The sequence below is a fragment of the Mytilus trossulus genome, chromosome 6, assembly GCF_036588685.1.
Source record: "Mytilus trossulus isolate FHL-02 chromosome 6, PNRI_Mtr1.1.1.hap1, whole genome shotgun sequence".
NCBI classification, from domain to species: Eukaryota; Metazoa; Mollusca; class Bivalvia; order Mytilida; family Mytilidae; genus Mytilus; species Mytilus trossulus.
The window spans coordinates 81,244,058-81,263,282 of NC_086378.1; the positions used below are offsets into that span (position 1 = coordinate 81,244,058).

A 19,225-nucleotide genomic window follows, 5' to 3' on the forward strand; every position below is an offset into this window, starting at 1 on the left:
TTGCGACTTACAAATGAAATGCGAACATTGTGATAAGTAGCTATAGATTCATGTAACCATTTAAGATCCCCATTCGTAACAGTGTGGTGGCCGAGTGGTTAAGGCGTTGGACTTAAGTTCCAATGGACGTATGTCCGCGTGGGTTCGAACCCCACCCGCACTAGTCTTATTTTTATTACACCAAATTAACATCTTTCCTGAAACTGAGTGAATGGTACGCAAGTGCAGCTCCTTAAAATATCGAATAAGCAATGAAATCAAAGTTCCGAAATATAGATCTACAGTTGCTGCTAGAACAGTAAGTAATGCTTTAAATTGTAACCGCAGTATTTTTTCTAATAGCGCAACTGCAATCAGGAGTAACGCTAAAAATGACTGTAAGCAAATATTATATGCCCATGCAGTACATTTTATGAAAAGGAAAACATTTTTTTATGAAAAATTGTTTCCGTGATGCGAATTGATTTTTTTTCTCGATGATCAGTCAAATGATCGTTTATGAGATAATAAACTTTTTTTATCGCTCTTTATGTACAATTATGAAAATTCTTCCAGTAACGGTACTCGGGTTGGCTAAACGTCAAGTTTAACTTAATTGAATGTTTCAGCATGAAATCAGTTGAATTGCACGGGATTTTCGGTGAAAAGGCTGTCTATTTGATTATTTTTCGTTTGCGGTATTTGATCTACACTATTGCGACTTACAAATGAAATGCGAACATTGTGATAAGTAGCTATAGATTCATGTAACCATTTAAGATCCCCATTCGTAACAGTGTGGTGGCCGAGTGGTTAAGGCGTTGGACTTAAGTTCCAATGGACGTATGTCCGCGTGGGTTCGAACCCCACCCGCACTAGTCTTATTTTTATTACACCAAATTAACATCTTTCCTGAAACTGAGTGAATGGTACGCAAGTGCAGCTCCTTAAAATATCGAATAAGCAATGAAATCAAAGTTCCGAAATATAGATCTACAGTTGCTGCTAGAACAGTAAGTAATGCTTTAAATTGTAACCGCAGTATTTTTTCTAATAGCGCAACTGCAATCAGGAGTAACGCTAAAAATGACTGTAAGCAAATATTATATGCCCATGCAGTACATTTTATGAAAAGGAAAACATTTTTTTATGAAAAATTGTTTCCGTGATGCGAATTGATTTTTTTTCTCGATGATCAGTCAAATGATCGTTTATGAGATAATAAACTTTTTTTATCGCTCTTTATGTACAATTATGAAAATTCTTCCAGTAACGGTACTCGGGTTGGCTAAACGTCAAGTTTAACTTAATTGAATGTTTCAGCATGAAATCAGTTGAATTGCACGGGATTTTCGGTGAAAAGGCTGTCTATTTGATTATTTTTCGTTTGCGGTATTTGATCTACACTATTGCGACTTACAAATGAAATGCGAACATTGTGATAAGTAGCTATAGATTCATGTAACCATTTAAGATCCCCATTCGTAACAGTGTGGTGGCCGAGTGGTTAAGGCGTTGGACTTAAGTTCCAATGGACGTATGTCCGCGTGGGTTCGAACCCCACCCGCACTAGTCTTATTTTTATTACACCAAATTAACATCTTTCCTGAAACTGAGTGAATGGTACGCAAGTGCAGCTCCTTAAAATATCGAATAAGCAATGAAATCAAAGTTCCGAAATATAGATCTACAGTTGCTGCTAGAACAGTAAGTAATGCTTTAAATTGTAACCGCAGTATTTTTTCTAATAGCGCAACTGCAATCAGGAGTAACGCTAAAAATGACTGTAAGCAAATATTATATGCCCATGCAGTACATTTTATGAAAAGGAAAACATTTTTTTATGAAAAATTGTTTCCGTGATGCGAATTGATTTTTTTTCTCGATGATCAGTCAAATGATCGTTTATGAGATAATAAACTTTTTTTATCGCTCTTTATGTACAATTATGAAAATTCTTCCAGTAACGGTACTCGGGTTGGCTAAACGTCAAGTTTAACTTAATTGAATGTTTCAGCATGAAATCAGTTGAATTGCACGGGATTTTCGGTGAAAAGGCTGTCTATTTGATTATTTTTCGTTTGCGGTATTTGATCTACACTATTGCGACTTACAAATGAAATGCGAACATTGTGATAAGTAGCTATAGATTCATGTAACCATTTAAGATCCCCATTCGTAACAGTGTGGTGGCCGAGTGGTTAAGGCGTTGGACTTAAGTTCCAATGGACGTATGTCCGCGTGGGTTCGAACCCCACCCGCACTAGTCTTATTTTTATTACACCAAATTAACATCTTTCCTGAAACTGAGTGAATGGTACGCAAGTGCAGCTCCTTAAAATATCGAATAAGCAATGAAATCAAAGTTCCGAAATATAGATCTACAGTTGCTGCTAGAACAGTAAGTAATGCTTTAAATTGTAACCGCAGTATTTTTTCTAATAGCGCAACTGCAATCAGGAGTAACGCTAAAAATGACTGTAAGCAAATATTATATGCCCATGCAGTACATTTTATGAAAAGGAAAACATTTTTTTATGAAAAATTGTTTCCGTGATGCGAATTGATTTTTTTTCTCGATGATCAGTCAAATGATCGTTTATGAGATAATAAACTTTTTTTATCGCTCTTTATGTACAATTATGAAAATTCTTCCAGTAACGGTACTCGGGTTGGCTAAACGTCAAGTTTAACTTAATTGAATGTTTCAGCATGAAATCAGTTGAATTGCACGGGATTTTCGGTGAAAAGGCTGTCTATTTGATTATTTTTCGTTTGCGGTATTTGATCTACACTATTGCGACTTACAAATGAAATGCGAACATTGTGATAAGTAGCTATAGATTCATGTAACCATTTAAGATCCCCATTCGTAACAGTGTGGTGGCCGAGTGGTTAAGGCGTTGGACTTAAGTTCCAATGGACGTATGTCCGCGTGGGTTCGAACCCCACCCGCACTAGTCTTATTTTTATTACACCAAATTAACATCTTTCCTGAAACTGAGTGAATGGTACGCAAGTGCAGCTCCTTAAAATATCGAATAAGCAATGAAATCAAAGTTCCGAAATATAGATCTACAGTTGCTGCTAGAACAGTAAGTAATGCTTTAAATTGTAACCGCAGTATTTTTTCTAATAGCGCAACTGCAATCAGGAGTAACGCTAAAAATGACTGTAAGCAAATATTATATGCCCATGCAGTACATTTTATGAAAAGGAAAACATTTTTTTATGAAAAATTGTTTCCGTGATGCGAATTGATTTTTTTTCTCGATGATCAGTCAAATGATCGTTTATGAGATAATAAACTTTTTTTATCGCTCTTTATGTACAATTATGAAAATTCTTCCAGTAACGGTACTCGGGTTGGCTAAACGTCAAGTTTAACTTAATTGAATGTTTCAGCATGAAATCAGTTGAATTGCACGGGATTTTCGGTGAAAAGGCTGTCTATTTGATTATTTTTCGTTTGCGGTATTTGATCTACACTATTGCGACTTACAAATGAAATGCGAACATTGTGATAAGTAGCTATAGATTCATGTAACAATTTAAGATCCCCATTCGTAACAGTGTGGTGGCCGAGTGGTTAAGGCGTTGGACTTAAGTTCCAATGGACGTATGTCCGCGTGGGTTCGAACCCCACCCGCACTAGTCTTATTTTTATTACACCAAATTAACATCTTTCCTGAAACTGAGTGAATGGTACGCAAGTGCAGCTCCTTAAAATATCGAATAAGCAATGAAATCAAAGTTCCGAAATATAGATCTACAGTTGCTGCTAGAACAGTAAGTAATGCTTTAAATTGTAACCGCAGTATTTTTTCTAATAGCGCAACTGCAATCAGGAGTAACGCTAAAAATGACTGTAAGCAAATATTATATGCCCATGCAGTACATTTTATGAAAAGGAAAACATTTTTTTTATGAAAAATTGTTTCCGTGATGCGAATTGATTTTTTTTCTCGATGATCAGTCAAATGATCGTTTATGAGATAATAAACTTTTTTTATCGCTCTTTATGTACAATTATGAAAATTCTTCCAGTAACGGTACTCGGGTTGGCTAAACGTCAAGTTTAACTTAATTGAATGTTTCAGCATGAAATCAGTTGAATTGCACGGGATTTTCGGTGAAAAGGCTGTCTATTTGATTATTTTTCGTTTGCGGTATTTGATCTACACTATTGCGACTTACAAATGAAATGCGAACATTGTGATAAGTAGCTATAGATTCATGTAACCATTTAAGATCCCCATTCGTAACAGTGTGGTGGCCGAGTGGTTAAGGCGTTGGACTTAAGTTCCAATGGACGTATGTCCGCGTGGGTTCGAACCCCACCCGCACTAGTCTTATTTTTATTACACCAAATTAACATCTTTCCTGAAACTGAGTGAATGGTACGCAAGTGCAGCTCCTTAAAATATCGAATAAGCAATGAAATCAAAGTTCCGAAATATAGATCTACAGTTGCTGCTAGAACAGTAAGTAATGCTTTAAATTGTAACCGCAGTATTTTTTCTAATAGCGCAACTGCAATCAGGAGTAACGCTAAAAATGACTGTAAGCAAATATTATATGCCCATGCAGTACATTTTATGAAAAGGAAAACATTTTTTTTATGAAAAATTGTTTCCGTGATGCGAATTGATTTTTTTTCTCGATGATCAGTCAAATGATCGTTTATGAGATAATAAACTTTTTTTATCGCTCTTTATGTACAATTATGAAAATTCTTCCAGTAACGGTACTCGGGTTGGCTAAACGTCAAGTTTAACTTAATTGAATGTTTCAGCATGAAATCAGTTGAATTGCACGGGATTTTCGGTGAAAAGGCTGTCTATTTGATTATTTTTCGTTTGCGGTATTTGATCTACACTATTGCGACTTACAAATGAAATGCGAACATTGTGATAAGTAGCTATAGATTCATGTAACCATTTAAGATCCCCATTCGTAACAGTGTGGTGGCCGAGTGGTTAAGGCGTTGGACTTAAGTTCCAATGGACGTATGTCCGCGTGGGTTCGAACCCCACCCGCACTAGTCTTATTTTTATTACACCAAATTAACATCTTTCCTGAAACTGAGTGAATGGTACGCAAGTGCAGCTCCTTAAAATATCGAATAAGCAATGAAATCAAAGTTCCGAAATATAGATCTACAGTTGCTGCTAGAACAGTAAGTAATGCTTTAAATTGTAACCGCAGTATTTTTTCTAATAGCGCAACTGCAATCAGGAGTAACGCTAAAAATGACTGTAAGCAAATATTATATGCCCATGCAGTACATTTTATGAAAAGGAAAACATTTTTTTATGAAAAATTGTTTCCGTGATGCGAATTGATTTTTTTTCTCGATGATCAGTCAAATGATCGTTTATGAGATAATAAACTTTTTTTATCGCTCTTTATGTACAATTATGAAAATTCTTCCAGTAACGGTACTCGGGTTGGCTAAACGTCAAGTTTAACTTAATTGAATGTTTCAGCATGAAATCAGTTGAATTGCACGGGATTTTCGGTGAAAAGGCTGTCTATTTGATTATTTTTCGTTTGCGGTATTTGATCTACACTATTGCGACTTACAAATGAAATGCGAACATTGTGATAAGTAGCTATAGATTCATGTAACCATTTAAGATCCCCATTCGTAACAGTGTGGTGGCCGAGTGGTTAAGGCGTTGGACTTAAGTTCCAATGGACGTATGTCCGCGTGGGTTCGAACCCCACCCGCACTAGTCTTATTTTTATTACACCAAATTAACATCTTTCCTGAAACTGAGTGAATGGTACGCAAGTGCAGCTCCTTAAAATATCGAATAAGCAATGAAATCAAAGTTCCGAAATATAGATCTACAGTTGCTGCTAGAACAGTAAGTAATGCTTTAAATTGTAACCGCAGTATTTTTTCTAATAGCGCAACTGCAATCAGGAGTAACGCTAAAAATGACTGTAAGCAAATATTATATGCCCATGCAGTACATTTTATGAAAAGGAAAACATTTTTTTATGAAAAATTGTTTCCGTGATGCGAATTGATTTTTTTTCTCGATGATCAGTCAAATGATCGTTTATGAGATAATAAACTTTTTTTATCGCTCTTTATGTACAATTATGAAAATTCTTCCAGTAACGGTACTCGGGTTGGCTAAACGTCAAGTTTAACTTAATTGAATGTTTCAGCATGAAATCAGTTGAATTGCACGGGATTTTCGGTGAAAAGGCTGTCTATTTGATTATTTTTCGTTTGCGGTATTTGATCTACACTATTGCGACTTACAAATGAAATGCGAACATTGTGATAAGTAGCTATAGATTCATGTAACCATTTAAGATCCCCATTCGTAACAGTGTGGTGGCCGAGTGGTTAAGGCGTTGGACTTAAGTTCCAATGGACGTATGTCCGCGTGGGTTCGAACCCCACCCGCACTAGTCTTATTTTTATTACACCAAATTAACATCTTTCCTGAAACTGAGTGAATGGTACGCAAGTGCAGCTCCTTAAAATATCGAATAAGCAATGAAATCAAAGTTCCGAAATATAGATCTACAGTTGCTGCTAGAACAGTAAGTAATGCTTTAAATTGTAACCGCAGTATTTTTTCTAATAGCGCAACTGCAATCAGGAGTAACGCTAAAAATGACTGTAAGCAAATATTATATGCCCATGCAGTACATTTTATGAAAAGGAAAACATTTTTTTATGAAAAATTGTTTCCGTGATGCGAATTGATTTTTTTTCTCGATGATCAGTCAAATGATCGTTTATGAGATAATAAACTTTTTTTATCGCTCTTTATGTACAATTATGAAAATTCTTCCAGTAACGGTACTCGGGTTGGCTAAACGTCAAGTTTAACTTAATTGAATGTTTCAGCATGAAATCAGTTGAATTGCACGGGATTTTCGGTGAAAAGGCTGTCTATTTGATTATTTTTCGTTTGCGGTATTTGATCTACACTATTGCGACTTACAAATGAAATGCGAACATTGTGATAAGTAGCTATAGATTCATGTAACCATTTAAGATCCCCATTCGTAACAGTGTGGTGGCCGAGTGGTTAAGGCGTTGGACTTAAGTTCCAATGGACGTATGTCCGCGTGGGTTCGAACCCCACCCGCACTAGTCTTATTTTTATTACACCAAATTAACATCTTTCCTGAAACTGAGTGAATGGTACGCAAGTGCAGCTCCTTAAAATATCGAATAAGCAATGAAATCAAAGTTCCGAAATATAGATCTACAGTTGCTGCTAGAACAGTAAGTAATGCTTTAAATTGTAACCGCAGTATTTTTTCTAATAGCGCAACTGCAATCAGGAGTAACGCTAAAAATGACTGTAAGCAAATATTATATGCCCATGCAGTACATTTTATGAAAAGGAAAACATTTTTTTATGAAAAATTGTTTCCGTGATGCGAATTGATTTTTTTTCTCGATGATCAGTCAAATGATCGTTTATGAGATAATAAACTTTTTTTTTCGCTCTTTATGTACAATTATGAAAATTCTTCCAGTAACGGTACTCGGGTTGGCTAAACGTCAAGTTTAACTTAATTGAATGTTTCAGCATGAAATCAGTTGAATTGCACGGGATTTTCGGTGAAAAGGCTGTCTATTTGATTATTTTTCGTTTGCGGTATTTGATCTACACTATTGCGACTTACAAATGAAATGCGAACATTGTGATAAGTAGCTATAGATTCATGTAACCATTTAAGATCCCCATTCGTAACAGTGTGGTGGCCGAGTGGTTAAGGCGTTGGACTTAAGTTCCAATGGACGTATGTCCGCGTGGGTTCGAACCCCACCCGCACTAGTCTTATTTTTATTACACCAAATTAACATCTTTCCTGAAACTGAGTGAATGGTACGCAAGTGCAGCTCCTTAAAATATCGAATAAGCAATGAAATCAAAGTTCCGAAATATAGATCTACAGTTGCTGCTAGAACAGTAAGTAATGCTTTAAATTGTAACCGCAGTATTTTTTCTAATAGCGCAACTGCAATCAGGAGTAACGCTAAAAATGACTGTAAGCAAATATTATATGCCCATGCAGTACATTTTATGAAAAGGAAAACATTTTTTTATGAAAAATTGTTTCCGTGATGCGAATTGATTTTTTTTCTCGATGATCAGTCAAATGATCGTTTATGAGATAATAAACTTTTTTTATCGCTCTTTATGTACAATTATGAAAATTCTTCCAGTAACGGTACTCGGGTTGGCTAAACGTCAAGTTTAACTTAATTGAATGTTTCAGCATGAAATCAGTTGAATTGCACGGGATTTTCGGTGAAAAGGCTGTCTATTTGATTATTTTTCGTTTGCGGTATTTGATCTACACTATTGCGACTTACAAATGAAATGCGAACATTGTGATAAGTAGCTATAGATTCATGTAACCATTTAAGATCCCCATTCGTAACAGTGTGGTGGCCGAGTGGTTAAGGCGTTGGACTTAAGTTCCAATGGACGTATGTCCGCGTGGGTTCGAACCCCACCCGCACTAGTCTTATTTTTATTACACCAAATTAACATCTTTCCTGAAACTGAGTGAATGGTACGCAAGTGCAGCTCCTTAAAATATCGAATAAGCAATGAAATCAAAGTTCCGAAATATAGATCTACAGTTGCTGCTAGAACAGTAAGTAATGCTTTAAATTGTAACCGCAGTATTTTTTCTAATAGCGCAACTGCAATCAGGAGTAACGCTAAAAATGACTGTAAGCAAATATTATATGCCCATGCAGTACATTTTATGAAAAGGAAAACATTTTTTTATGAAAAATTGTTTCCGTGATGCGAATTGATTTTTTTTCTCGATGATCAGTCAAATGATCGTTTATGAGATAATAAACTTTTTTTATCGCTCTTTATGTACAATTATGAAAATTCTTCCAGTAACGGTACTCGGGTTGGCTAAACGTCAAGTTTAACTTAATTGAATGTTTCAGCATGAAATCAGTTGAATTGCACGGGATTTTCGGTGAAAAGGCTGTCTATTTGATTATTTTTCGTTTGCGGTATTTGATCTACACTATTGCGACTTACAAATGAAATGCGAACATTGTGATAAGTAGCTATAGATTCATGTAACCATTTAAGATCCCCATTCGTAACAGTGTGGTGGCCGAGTGGTTAAGGCGTTGGACTTAAGTTCCAATGGACGTATGTCCGCGTGGGTTCGAACCCCACCCGCACTAGTCTTATTTTTATTACACCAAATTAACATCTTTCCTGAAACTGAGTGAATGGTACGCAAGTGCAGCTCCTTAAAATATCGAATAAGCAATGAAATCAAAGTTCCGAAATATAGATCTACAGTTGCTGCTAGAACAGTAAGTAATGCTTTAAATTGTAACCGCAGTATTTTTTCTAATAGCGCAACTGCAATCAGGAGTAACGCTAAAAATGACTGTAAGCAAATATTATATGCCCATGCAGTACATTTTATGAAAAGGAAAACATTTTTTTATGAAAAATTGTTTCCGTGATGCGAATTGATTTTTTTTCTCGATGATCAGTCAAATGATCGTTTATGAGATAATAAACTTTTTTTATCGCTCTTTATGTACAATTATGAAAATTCTTCCAGTAACGGTACTCGGGTTGGCTAAACGTCAAGTTTAACTTAATTGAATGTTTCAGCATGAAATCAGTTGAATTGCACGGGATTTTCGGTGAAAAGGCTGTCTATTTGATTATTTTTCGTTTGCGGTATTTGATCTACACTATTGCGACTTACAAATGAAATGCGAACATTGTGATAAGTAGCTATAGATTCATGTAACCATTTAAGATCCCCATTCGTAACAGTGTGGTGGCCGAGTGGTTAAGGCGTTGGACTTAAGTTCCAATGGACGTATGTCCGCGTGGGTTCGAACCCCACCCGCACTAGTCTTATTTTTATTACACCAAATTAACATCTTTCCTGAAACTGAGTGAATGGTACGCAAGTGCAGCTCCTTAAAATATCGAATAAGCAATGAAATCAAAGTTCCGAAATATAGATCTACAGTTGCTGCTAGAACAGTAAGTAATGCTTTAAATTGTAACCGCAGTATTTTTTCTAATAGCGCAACTGCAATCAGGAGTAACGCTAAAAATGACTGTAAGCAAATATTATATGCCCATGCAGTACATTTTATGAAAAGGAAAACATTTTTTTATGAAAAATTGTTTCCGTGATGCGAATTGATTTTTTTTCTCGATGATCAGTCAAATGATCGTTTATGAGATAATAAACTTTTTTTATCGCTCTTTATGTACAATTATGAAAATTCTTCCAGTAACGGTACTCGGGTTGGCTAAACGTCAAGTTTAACTTAATTGAATGTTTCAGCATGAAATCAGTTGAATTGCACGGGATTTTCGGTGAAAAGGCTGTCTATTTGATTATTTTTCGTTTGCGGTATTTGATCTACACTATTGCGACTTACAAATGAAATGCGAACATTGTGATAAGTAGCTATAGATTCATGTAACCATTTAAGATCCCCATTCGTAACAGTGTGGTGGCCGAGTGGTTAAGGCGTTGGACTTAAGTTCCAATGGACGTATGTCCGCGTGGGTTCGAACCCCACCCGCACTAGTCTTATTTTTATTACACCAAATTAACATCTTTCCTGAAACTGAGTGAATGGTACGCAAGTGCAGCTCCTTAAAATATCGAATAAGCAATGAAATCAAAGTTCCGAAATATAGATCTACAGTTGCTGCTAGAACAGTAAGTAATGCTTTAAATTGTAACCGCAGTATTTTTTCTAATAGCGCAACTGCAATCAGGAGTAACGCTAAAAATGACTGTAAGCAAATATTATATGCCCATGCAGTACATTTTATGAAAAGGAAAACATTTTTTTATGAAAAATTGTTTCCGTGATGCGAATTGATTTTTTTTCTCGATGATCAGTCAAATGATCGTTTATGAGATAATAAACTTTTTTTATCGCTCTTTATGTACAATTATGAAAATTCTTCCAGTAACGGTACTCGGGTTGGCTAAACGTCAAGTTTAACTTAATTGAATGTTTCAGCATGAAATCAGTTGAATTGCACGGGATTTTCGGTGAAAAGGCTGTCTATTTGATTATTTTTCGTTTGCGGTATTTGATCTACACTATTGCGACTTACAAATGAAATGCGAACATTGTGATAAGTAGCTATAGATTCATGTAACCATTTAAGATCCCCATTCGTAACAGTGTGGTGGCCGAGTGGTTAAGGCGTTGGACTTAAGTTCCAATGGACGTATGTCCGCGTGGGTTCGAACCCCACCCGCACTAGTCTTATTTTTATTACACCAAATTAACATCTTTCCTGAAACTGAGTGAATGGTACGCAAGTGCAGCTCCTTAAAATATCGAATAAGCAATGAAATCAAAGTTCCGAAATATAGATCTACAGTTGCTGCTAGAACAGTAAGTAATGCTTTAAATTGTAACCGCAGTATTTTTTCTAATAGCGCAACTGCAATCAGGAGTAACGCTAAAAATGACTGTAAGCAAATATTATATGCCCATGCAGTACATTTTATGAAAAGGAAAACATTTTTTTATGAAAAATTGTTTCCGTGATGCGAATTGATTTTTTTTCTCGATGATCAGTCAAATGATCGTTTATGAGATAATAAACTTTTTTTATCGCTCTTTATGTACAATTATGAAAATTCTTCCAGTAACGGTACTCGGGTTGGCTAAACGTCAAGTTTAACTTAATTGAATGTTTCAGCATGAAATCAGTTGAATTGCACGGGATTTTCGGTGAAAAGGCTGTCTATTTGATTATTTTTCGTTTGCGGTATTTGATCTACACTATTGCGACTTACAAATGAAATGCGAACATTGTGATAAGTAGCTATAGATTCATGTAACCATTTAAGATCCCCATTCGTAACAGTGTGGTGGCCGAGTGGTTAAGGCGTTGGACTTAAGTTCCAATGGACGTATGTCCGCGTGGGTTCGAACCCCACCCGCACTAGTCTTATTTTTATTACACCAAATTAACATCTTTCCTGAAACTGAGTGAATGGTACGCAAGTGCAGCTCCTTAAAATATCGAATAAGCAATGAAATCAAAGTTCCGAAATATAGATCTACAGTTGCTGCTAGAACAGTAAGTAATGCTTTAAATTGTAACCGCAGTATTTTTTCTAATAGCGCAACTGCAATCAGGAGTAACGCTAAAAATGACTGTAAGCAAATATTATATGCCCATGCAGTACATTTTATGAAAAGGAAAACATTTTTTTATGAAAAATTGTTTCCGTGATGCGAATTGATTTTTTTTCTCGATGATCAGTCAAATGATCGTTTATGAGATAATAAACTTTTTTTATCGCTCTTTATGTACAATTATGAAAATTCTTCCAGTAACGGTACTCGGGTTGGCTAAACGTCAAGTTTAACTTAATTGAATGTTTCAGCATGAAATCAGTTGAATTGCACGGGATTTTCGGTGAAAAGGCTGTCTATTTGATTATTTTTCGTTTGCGGTATTTGATCTACACTATTGCGACTTACAAATGAAATGCGAACATTGTGATAAGTAGCTATAGATTCATGTAACCATTTAAGATCCCCATTCGTAACAGTGTGGTGGCCGAGTGGTTAAGGCGTTGGACTTAAGTTCCAATGGACGTATGTCCGCGTGGGTTCGAACCCCACCCGCACTAGTCTTATTTTTATTACACCAAATTAACATCTTTCCTGAAACTGAGTGAATGGTACGCAAGTGCAGCTCCTTAAAATATCGAATAAGCAATGAAATCAAAGTTCCGAAATATAGATCTACAGTTGCTGCTAGAACAGTAAGTAATGCTTTAAATTGTAACCGCAGTATTTTTTCTAATAGCGCAACTGCAATCAGGAGTAACGCTAAAAATGACTGTAAGCAAATATTATATGCCCATGCAGTACATTTTATGAAAAGGAAAACATTTTTTTATGAAAAATTGTTTCCGTGATGCGAATTGATTTTTTTTCTCGATGATCAGTCAAATGATCGTTTATGAGATAATAAACTTTTTTTATCGCTCTTTATGTACAATTATGAAAATTCTTCCAGTAACGGTACTCGGGTTGGCTAAACGTCAAGTTTAACTTAATTGAATGTTTCAGCATGAAATCAGTTGAATTGCACGGGATTTTCGGTGAAAAGGCTGTCTATTTGATTATTTTTCGTTTGCGGTATTTGATCTACACTATTGCGACTTACAAATGAAATGCGAACATTGTGATAAGTAGCTATAGATTCATGTAACCATTTAAGATCCCCATTCGTAACAGTGTGGTGGCCGAGTGGTTAAGGCGTTGGACTTAAGTTCCAATGGACGTATGTCCGCGTGGGTTCGAACCCCACCCGCACTAGTCTTATTTTTATTACACCAAATTAACATCTTTCCTGAAACTGAGTGAATGGTACGCAAGTGCAGCTCCTTAAAATATCGAATAAGCAATGAAATCAAAGTTCCGAAATATAGATCTACAGTTGCTGCTAGAACAGTAAGTAATGCTTTAAATTGTAACCGCAGTATTTTTTCTAATAGCGCAACTGCAATCAGGAGTAACGCTAAAAATGACTGTAAGCAAATATTATATGCCCATGCAGTACATTTTATGAAAAGGAAAACATTTTTTTATGAAAAATTGTTTCCGTGATGCGAATTGATTTTTTTTCTCGATGATCAGTCAAATGATCGTTTATGAGATAATAAACTTTTTTTTATCGCTCTTTATGTACAATTATGAAAATTCTTCCTGTAACGGTACTCGGGTTGGCTAAACGTCAAGTTTAACTTAATTGAATGTTTCAGCATGAAATCAGTTGAATTGCACGGGATTTTCGGTGAAAAGGCTGTCTATTTGATTATTTTTCGTTTGCGGTATTTGATCTACACTATTGCGACTTACAAATGAAATGCGAACATTGTGATAAGTAGCTATAGATTCATGTAACCATTTAAGATCCCCATTCGTAACAGTGTGGTGGCCGAGTGGTTAAGGCGTTGGACTTAAGTTCCAATGGACGTATGTCCGCGTGGGTTCGAACCCCACCCGCACTAGTCTTATTTTTATTACACCAAATTAACATCTTTCCTGAAACTGAGTGAATGGTACGCAAGTGCAGCTCCTTAAAATATCGAATAAGCAATGAAATCAAAGTTCCGAAATATAGATCTACAGTTGCTGCTAGAACAGTAAGTAATGCTTTAAATTGTAACCGCAGTATTTTTTCTAATAGCGCAACTGCAATCAGGAGTAACGCTAAAAATGACTGTAAGCAAATATTATATGCCCATGCAGTACATTTTATGAAAAGGAAAACATTTTTTTATGAAAAATTGTTTCCGTGATGCGAATTGATTTTTTTTCTCGATGATCAGTCAAATGATCGTTTATGAGATAATAAACTTTTTTTATCGCTCTTTATGTACAATTATGAAAATTCTTCCAGTAACGGTACTCGGGTTGGCTAAACGTCAAGTTTAACTTAATTGAATGTTTCAGCATGAAATCAGTTGAATTGCACGGGATTTTCGGTGAAAAGGCTGTCTATTTGATTATTTTTCGTTTGCGGTATTTGATCTACACTATTGCGACTTACAAATGAAATGCGAACATTGTGATAAGTAGCTATAGATTCATGTAACCATTTAAGATCCCCATTCGTAACAGTGTGGTGGCCGAGTGGTTAAGGCGTTGGACTTAAGTTCCAATGGACGTATGTCCGCGTGGGTTCGAACCCCACCCGCACTAGTCTTATTTTTATTACACCAAATTAACATCTTTCCTGAAACTGAGTGAATGGTACGCAAGTGCAGCTCCTTAAAATATCGAATAAGCAATGAAATCAAAGTTCCGAAATATAGATCTACAGTTGCTGCTAGAACAGTAAGTAATGCTTTAAATTGTAACCGCAGTATTTTTTCTAATAGCGCAACTGCAATCAGGAGTAACGCTAAAAATGACTGTAAGCAAATATTATATGCCCATGCAGTACATTTTATGAAAAGGAAAACATTTTTTTATGAAAAATTGTTTCCGTGATGCGAATTGATTTTTTTTCTCGATGATCAGTCAAATGATCGTTTATGAGATAATAAACTTTTTTTATCGCTCTTTATGTACAATTATGAAAATTCTTCCAGTAACGGTACTCGGGTTGGCTAAACGTCAAGTTTAACTTAATTGAATGTTTCAGCATGAAATCAGTTGAATTGCACGGGATTTTCGGTGAAAAGGCTGTCTATTTGATTATTTTTCGTTTGCGGTATTTGATCTACACTATTGCGACTTACAAATGAAATGCGAACATTGTGATAAGTAGCTATAGATTCATGTAACCATTTAAGATCCCCATTCGTAACAGTGTGGTGGCCGAGTGGTTAAGGCGTTGGACTTAAGTTCCAATGGACGTATGTCCGCGTGGGTTCGAACCCCACCCGCACTAGTCTTATTTTTATTACACCAAATTAACATCTTTCCTGAAACTGAGTGAATGGTACGCAAGTGCAGCTCCTTAAAATATCGAATAAGCAATGAAATCAAAGTTCCGAAATATAGATCTACAGTTGCTGCTAGAACAGTAAGTAATGCTTTAAATTGTAACCGCAGTATTTTTTCTAATAGCGCAACTGCAATCAGGAGTAACGCTAAAAATGACTGTAAGCAAATATTATATGCCCATGCAGTACATTTTATGAAAAGGAAAACATTTTTTTATGAAAAATTGTTTCCGTGATGCGAATTGATTTTTTTTCTCGATGATCAGTCAAATGATCGTTTATGAGATAATAAACTTTTTTTATCGCTCTTTATGTACAATTATGAAAATTCTTCCAGTAACGGTACTCGGGTTGGCTAAACGTCAAGTTTAACTTAATTGAATGTTTCAGCATGAAATCAGTTGAATTGCACGGGATTTTCGGTGAAAAGGCTGTCTATTTGATTATTTTTCGTTTGCGGTATTTGATCTACACTATTGCGACTTACAAATGAAATGCGAACATTGTGATAAGTAGCTATAGATTCATGTAACCATTTAAGATCCCCATTCGTAACAGTGTGGTGGCCGAGTGGTTAAGGCGTTGGACTTAAGTTCCAATGGACGTATGTCCGCGTGGGTTCGAACCCCACCCGCACTAGTCTTATTTTTATTACACCAAATTAACATCTTTCCTGAAACTGAGTGAATGGTACGCAAGTGCAGCTCCTTAAAATATCGAATAAGCAATGAAATCAAAGTTCCGAAATATAGATCTACAGTTGCTGCTAGAACAGTAAGTAATGCTTTAAATTGTAACCGCAGTATTTTTTCTAATAGCGCAACTGCAATCAGGAGTAACGCTAAAAATGACTGTAAGCAAATATTATATGCCCATGCAGTACATTTTATGAAAAGGAAAACATTTTTTTATGAAAAATTGTTTCCGTGATGCGAATTGATTTTTTTTCTCGATGATCAGTCAAATGATCGTTTATGAGATAATAAACTTTTTTTATCGCTCTTTATGTACAATTATGAAAATTCTTCCAGTAACGGTACTCGGGTTGGCTAAACGTCAAGTTTAACTTAATTGAATGTTTCAGCATGAAATCAGTTGAATTGCACGGGATTTTCGGTGAAAAGGCTGTCTATTTGATTATTTTTCGTTTGCGGTATTTGATCTACACTATTGCGACTTACAAATGAAATGCGAACATTGTGATAAGTAGCTATAGATTCATGTAACCATTTAAGATCCCCATTCGTAACAGTGTGGTGGCCGAGTGGTTAAGGCGTTGGACTTAAGTTCCAATGGACGTATGTCCGCGTGGGTTCGAACCCCACCCGCACTAGTCTTATTTTTATTACACCAAATTAACATCTTTCCTGAAACTGAGTGAATGGTACGCAAGTGCAGCTCCTTAAAATATCGAATAAGCAATGAAATCAAAGTTCCGAAATATAGATCTACAGTTGCTGCTAGAACAGTAAGTAATGCTTTAAATTGTAACCGCAGTATTTTTTCTAATAGCGCAACTGCAATCAGGAGTAACGCTAAAAATGACTGTAAGCAAATATTATATGCCCATGCAGTACATTTTATGAAAAGGAAAACATTTTTTTATGAAAAATTGTTTCCGTGATGCGAATTGATTTTTTTTCTCGATGATCAGTCAAATGATCGTTTATGAGATAATAAACTTTTTTTATCGCTCTTTATGTACAATTATGAAAATTCTTCCAGTAACGGTACTCGGGTTGGCTAAACGTCAAGTTTAACTTAATTGAATGTTTCAGCATGAAATCAGTTGAATTGCACGGGATTTTCGGTGAAAAGGCTGTCTATTTGATTATTTTTCGTTTGCGGTATTTGATCTACACTATTGCGACTTACAAATGAAATGCGAACATTGTGATAAGTAGCTATAGATTCATGTAACCATTTAAGATCCCCATTCGTAACAGTGTGGTGGCCGAGTGGTTAAGGCGTTGGACTTAAGTTCCAATGGACGTATGTCCGCGTGGGTTCGAACCCCACCCGCACTAGTCTTATTTTTATTACACCAAATTAACATCTTTCCTGAAACTGAGTGAATGGTACGCAAGTGCAGCTCCTTAAAATATCGAATAAGCAATGAAATCAAAGTTCCGAAATATAGATCTACAGTTGCTGCTAGAACAGTAAGTAATGCTTTAAATTGTAACCGCAGTATTTTTTCTAATAGCGCAACTGCAATCAGGAGTAACGCTAAAAATGACTGTAAGCAAATATTATATGCCCATGCAGTACATTTTATGAAAAGGAAAACATTTTTTTTATGAAAAATTGTTTCCGTGATGCGAATTGATTTTTTTTCTCGATGATCAGTCAAATGATCGTTTATGAGATAATAAACTTTTTTTATCGCTCTTTATGTACAATTATGAAAATTCTTCCAGTAACGGTACTCGGGTTGGCTAAACGTCAAGTTTAACTTAATTGAATGTTTCAGCATGAAATCAGTTGAATTGCACGGGATTTTCGGTGAAAAGGCTGTCTATTTGATTATTTTTCGTTTGCGGTATTTGATCTACACTATTGCGACTTACAAATGAAATGCGAACATTGTGATAAGTAGCTATAGATTCATGTAACCATTTAAGATCCCCATTCGTAACAGTGTGGTGGCCGAGTGGTTAAGGCGTTGGACTTAAGTTCCAATGGACGTATGTCCGCGTGGGTTCGAACCCCACCCGCACTAGTCTTATTTTTATTACACCAAATTAACATCTTTCCTGAAACTGAGTGAATGGTACGCAAGTGCAGCTCCTTAAAATATCGAATAAGCAATGAAATCAAAGTTCCGAAATATAGATCTACAGTTGCTGCTAGAACAGTAAGTAATGCTTTAAATTGTAACCGCAGTATTTTTTCTAATAGCGCAACTGCAATCAGGAGTAACGCTAAAAATGACTGTAAGCAAATATTATATGCCCATGCAGTACATTTTATGAAAAGGAAAACATTTTTTTTATGAAAAATTGTTTCCGTGATGCGAATTGATTTTTTTTCTCGATGATCAGTCAAATGATCGTTTATGAGATAATAAACTTTTTTTATCGCTCTTTATGTACAATTATGAAAATTCTTCCAGTAACGGTACTCGGGTTGGCTAAACGTCAAGTTTAACTTAATTGAATGTTTCAGCATGAAATCAGTTGAATTGCACGGGATTTTCGGTGAAAAGGCTGTCTATTTGATTATTTTTCGTTTGCGGTATTTGATCTACACTATTGCGACTTACAAATGAAATGCGAACATTGTGATAAGTAGCTATAGATTCATGTAACCATTTAAGATCCCCATTCGTAACAGTGTGGTGGCCGAGTGGTTAAGGCGTTGGACTTAAGTTCCAATGGACGTATGTCCGCGTGGGTTCGAACCCCACCCGCACTAGTCTTATTTTTATTACACCAAATTAACATCTTTCCTGAAACTGAGTGAATGGTACGCAAGTGCAGCTCCTTAAAATATCGAATAAGCAATGAAATCAAAGTTCCGAAATATAGATCTACAGTTGCTGCTAGAACAGTAAGTAATGCTTTAAATTGTAACCGCAGTATTTTTTCTAATAGCGCAACTGCAATCAGGAGTAACGCTAAAAATGACTGTAAGCAAATATTATATGCCCATGCAGTACATTTTATGAAAAGGAAAACATTTTTTTTATGAAAAATTGTTTCCGTGATGCGAATTGATTTTTTTTCTCGATGAT

The 19,225-nt window shown here is 35.7% G+C and overlaps 28 non-coding genes across 28 annotated transcripts; all 28 read left to right on the top strand.

The window, feature by feature from the left end:
* The first annotated feature begins 80 nt into the window (after window positions 1-80).
* Trnal-uaa (transfer RNA leucine (anticodon UAA)) lies at window positions 81-163 on the top strand. Its single transcript has one exon. It is a non-coding gene; the product is annotated as a tRNA-Leu (tRNA).
* A 611-nt stretch (window positions 164-774) lies between these two features.
* On the top strand, window positions 775-857 carry Trnal-uaa (transfer RNA leucine (anticodon UAA)). The gene has a single exon. It is a non-coding gene; the product is annotated as a tRNA-Leu (tRNA).
* Window positions 858-1,468: 611 nt separating this feature from the next.
* On the top strand, window positions 1,469-1,551 carry Trnal-uaa (transfer RNA leucine (anticodon UAA)). The gene has a single exon. It is a non-coding gene; the product is annotated as a tRNA-Leu (tRNA).
* Window positions 1,552-2,162: 611 nt separating this feature from the next.
* Trnal-uaa (transfer RNA leucine (anticodon UAA)) lies at window positions 2,163-2,245 on the top strand. The gene has a single exon. It is a non-coding gene; the product is annotated as a tRNA-Leu (tRNA).
* A 611-nt stretch (window positions 2,246-2,856) lies between these two features.
* Trnal-uaa (transfer RNA leucine (anticodon UAA)) lies at window positions 2,857-2,939 on the top strand. Its single transcript has one exon. It is a non-coding gene; the product is annotated as a tRNA-Leu (tRNA).
* A 611-nt stretch (window positions 2,940-3,550) lies between these two features.
* Trnal-uaa (transfer RNA leucine (anticodon UAA)) lies at window positions 3,551-3,633 on the top strand. The gene has a single exon. It is a non-coding gene; the product is annotated as a tRNA-Leu (tRNA).
* A 612-nt stretch (window positions 3,634-4,245) lies between these two features.
* Trnal-uaa (transfer RNA leucine (anticodon UAA)) lies at window positions 4,246-4,328 on the top strand. Its single transcript has one exon. It is a non-coding gene; the product is annotated as a tRNA-Leu (tRNA).
* Window positions 4,329-4,940: 612 nt separating this feature from the next.
* Trnal-uaa (transfer RNA leucine (anticodon UAA)) lies at window positions 4,941-5,023 on the top strand. Its single transcript has one exon. It is a non-coding gene; the product is annotated as a tRNA-Leu (tRNA).
* A 611-nt stretch (window positions 5,024-5,634) lies between these two features.
* Window positions 5,635-5,717, top strand: Trnal-uaa (transfer RNA leucine (anticodon UAA)). Its single transcript has one exon. It is a non-coding gene; the product is annotated as a tRNA-Leu (tRNA).
* A 611-nt stretch (window positions 5,718-6,328) lies between these two features.
* Trnal-uaa (transfer RNA leucine (anticodon UAA)) lies at window positions 6,329-6,411 on the top strand. The gene has a single exon. It is a non-coding gene; the product is annotated as a tRNA-Leu (tRNA).
* Window positions 6,412-7,022: 611 nt separating this feature from the next.
* Window positions 7,023-7,105, top strand: Trnal-uaa (transfer RNA leucine (anticodon UAA)). Its single transcript has one exon. It is a non-coding gene; the product is annotated as a tRNA-Leu (tRNA).
* A 611-nt stretch (window positions 7,106-7,716) lies between these two features.
* On the top strand, window positions 7,717-7,799 carry Trnal-uaa (transfer RNA leucine (anticodon UAA)). The gene has a single exon. It is a non-coding gene; the product is annotated as a tRNA-Leu (tRNA).
* A 611-nt stretch (window positions 7,800-8,410) lies between these two features.
* On the top strand, window positions 8,411-8,493 carry Trnal-uaa (transfer RNA leucine (anticodon UAA)). The gene has a single exon. It is a non-coding gene; the product is annotated as a tRNA-Leu (tRNA).
* Window positions 8,494-9,104: 611 nt separating this feature from the next.
* On the top strand, window positions 9,105-9,187 carry Trnal-uaa (transfer RNA leucine (anticodon UAA)). The gene has a single exon. It is a non-coding gene; the product is annotated as a tRNA-Leu (tRNA).
* A 611-nt stretch (window positions 9,188-9,798) lies between these two features.
* Trnal-uaa (transfer RNA leucine (anticodon UAA)) lies at window positions 9,799-9,881 on the top strand. The gene has a single exon. It is a non-coding gene; the product is annotated as a tRNA-Leu (tRNA).
* Window positions 9,882-10,492: 611 nt separating this feature from the next.
* Window positions 10,493-10,575, top strand: Trnal-uaa (transfer RNA leucine (anticodon UAA)). The gene has a single exon. It is a non-coding gene; the product is annotated as a tRNA-Leu (tRNA).
* A 611-nt stretch (window positions 10,576-11,186) lies between these two features.
* On the top strand, window positions 11,187-11,269 carry Trnal-uaa (transfer RNA leucine (anticodon UAA)). Its single transcript has one exon. It is a non-coding gene; the product is annotated as a tRNA-Leu (tRNA).
* Window positions 11,270-11,880: 611 nt separating this feature from the next.
* On the top strand, window positions 11,881-11,963 carry Trnal-uaa (transfer RNA leucine (anticodon UAA)). The gene has a single exon. It is a non-coding gene; the product is annotated as a tRNA-Leu (tRNA).
* A 611-nt stretch (window positions 11,964-12,574) lies between these two features.
* Window positions 12,575-12,657, top strand: Trnal-uaa (transfer RNA leucine (anticodon UAA)). The gene has a single exon. It is a non-coding gene; the product is annotated as a tRNA-Leu (tRNA).
* A 611-nt stretch (window positions 12,658-13,268) lies between these two features.
* Window positions 13,269-13,351, top strand: Trnal-uaa (transfer RNA leucine (anticodon UAA)). The gene has a single exon. It is a non-coding gene; the product is annotated as a tRNA-Leu (tRNA).
* Window positions 13,352-13,963: 612 nt separating this feature from the next.
* Trnal-uaa (transfer RNA leucine (anticodon UAA)) lies at window positions 13,964-14,046 on the top strand. The gene has a single exon. It is a non-coding gene; the product is annotated as a tRNA-Leu (tRNA).
* Window positions 14,047-14,657: 611 nt separating this feature from the next.
* Trnal-uaa (transfer RNA leucine (anticodon UAA)) lies at window positions 14,658-14,740 on the top strand. The gene has a single exon. It is a non-coding gene; the product is annotated as a tRNA-Leu (tRNA).
* A 611-nt stretch (window positions 14,741-15,351) lies between these two features.
* On the top strand, window positions 15,352-15,434 carry Trnal-uaa (transfer RNA leucine (anticodon UAA)). The gene has a single exon. It is a non-coding gene; the product is annotated as a tRNA-Leu (tRNA).
* Window positions 15,435-16,045: 611 nt separating this feature from the next.
* On the top strand, window positions 16,046-16,128 carry Trnal-uaa (transfer RNA leucine (anticodon UAA)). The gene has a single exon. It is a non-coding gene; the product is annotated as a tRNA-Leu (tRNA).
* A 611-nt stretch (window positions 16,129-16,739) lies between these two features.
* Trnal-uaa (transfer RNA leucine (anticodon UAA)) lies at window positions 16,740-16,822 on the top strand. Its single transcript has one exon. It is a non-coding gene; the product is annotated as a tRNA-Leu (tRNA).
* Window positions 16,823-17,433: 611 nt separating this feature from the next.
* Window positions 17,434-17,516, top strand: Trnal-uaa (transfer RNA leucine (anticodon UAA)). Its single transcript has one exon. It is a non-coding gene; the product is annotated as a tRNA-Leu (tRNA).
* A 612-nt stretch (window positions 17,517-18,128) lies between these two features.
* Trnal-uaa (transfer RNA leucine (anticodon UAA)) lies at window positions 18,129-18,211 on the top strand. The gene has a single exon. It is a non-coding gene; the product is annotated as a tRNA-Leu (tRNA).
* Window positions 18,212-18,823: 612 nt separating this feature from the next.
* Window positions 18,824-18,906, top strand: Trnal-uaa (transfer RNA leucine (anticodon UAA)). The gene has a single exon. It is a non-coding gene; the product is annotated as a tRNA-Leu (tRNA).
* Window positions 18,907-19,225: the final 319 nt, after the last annotated feature.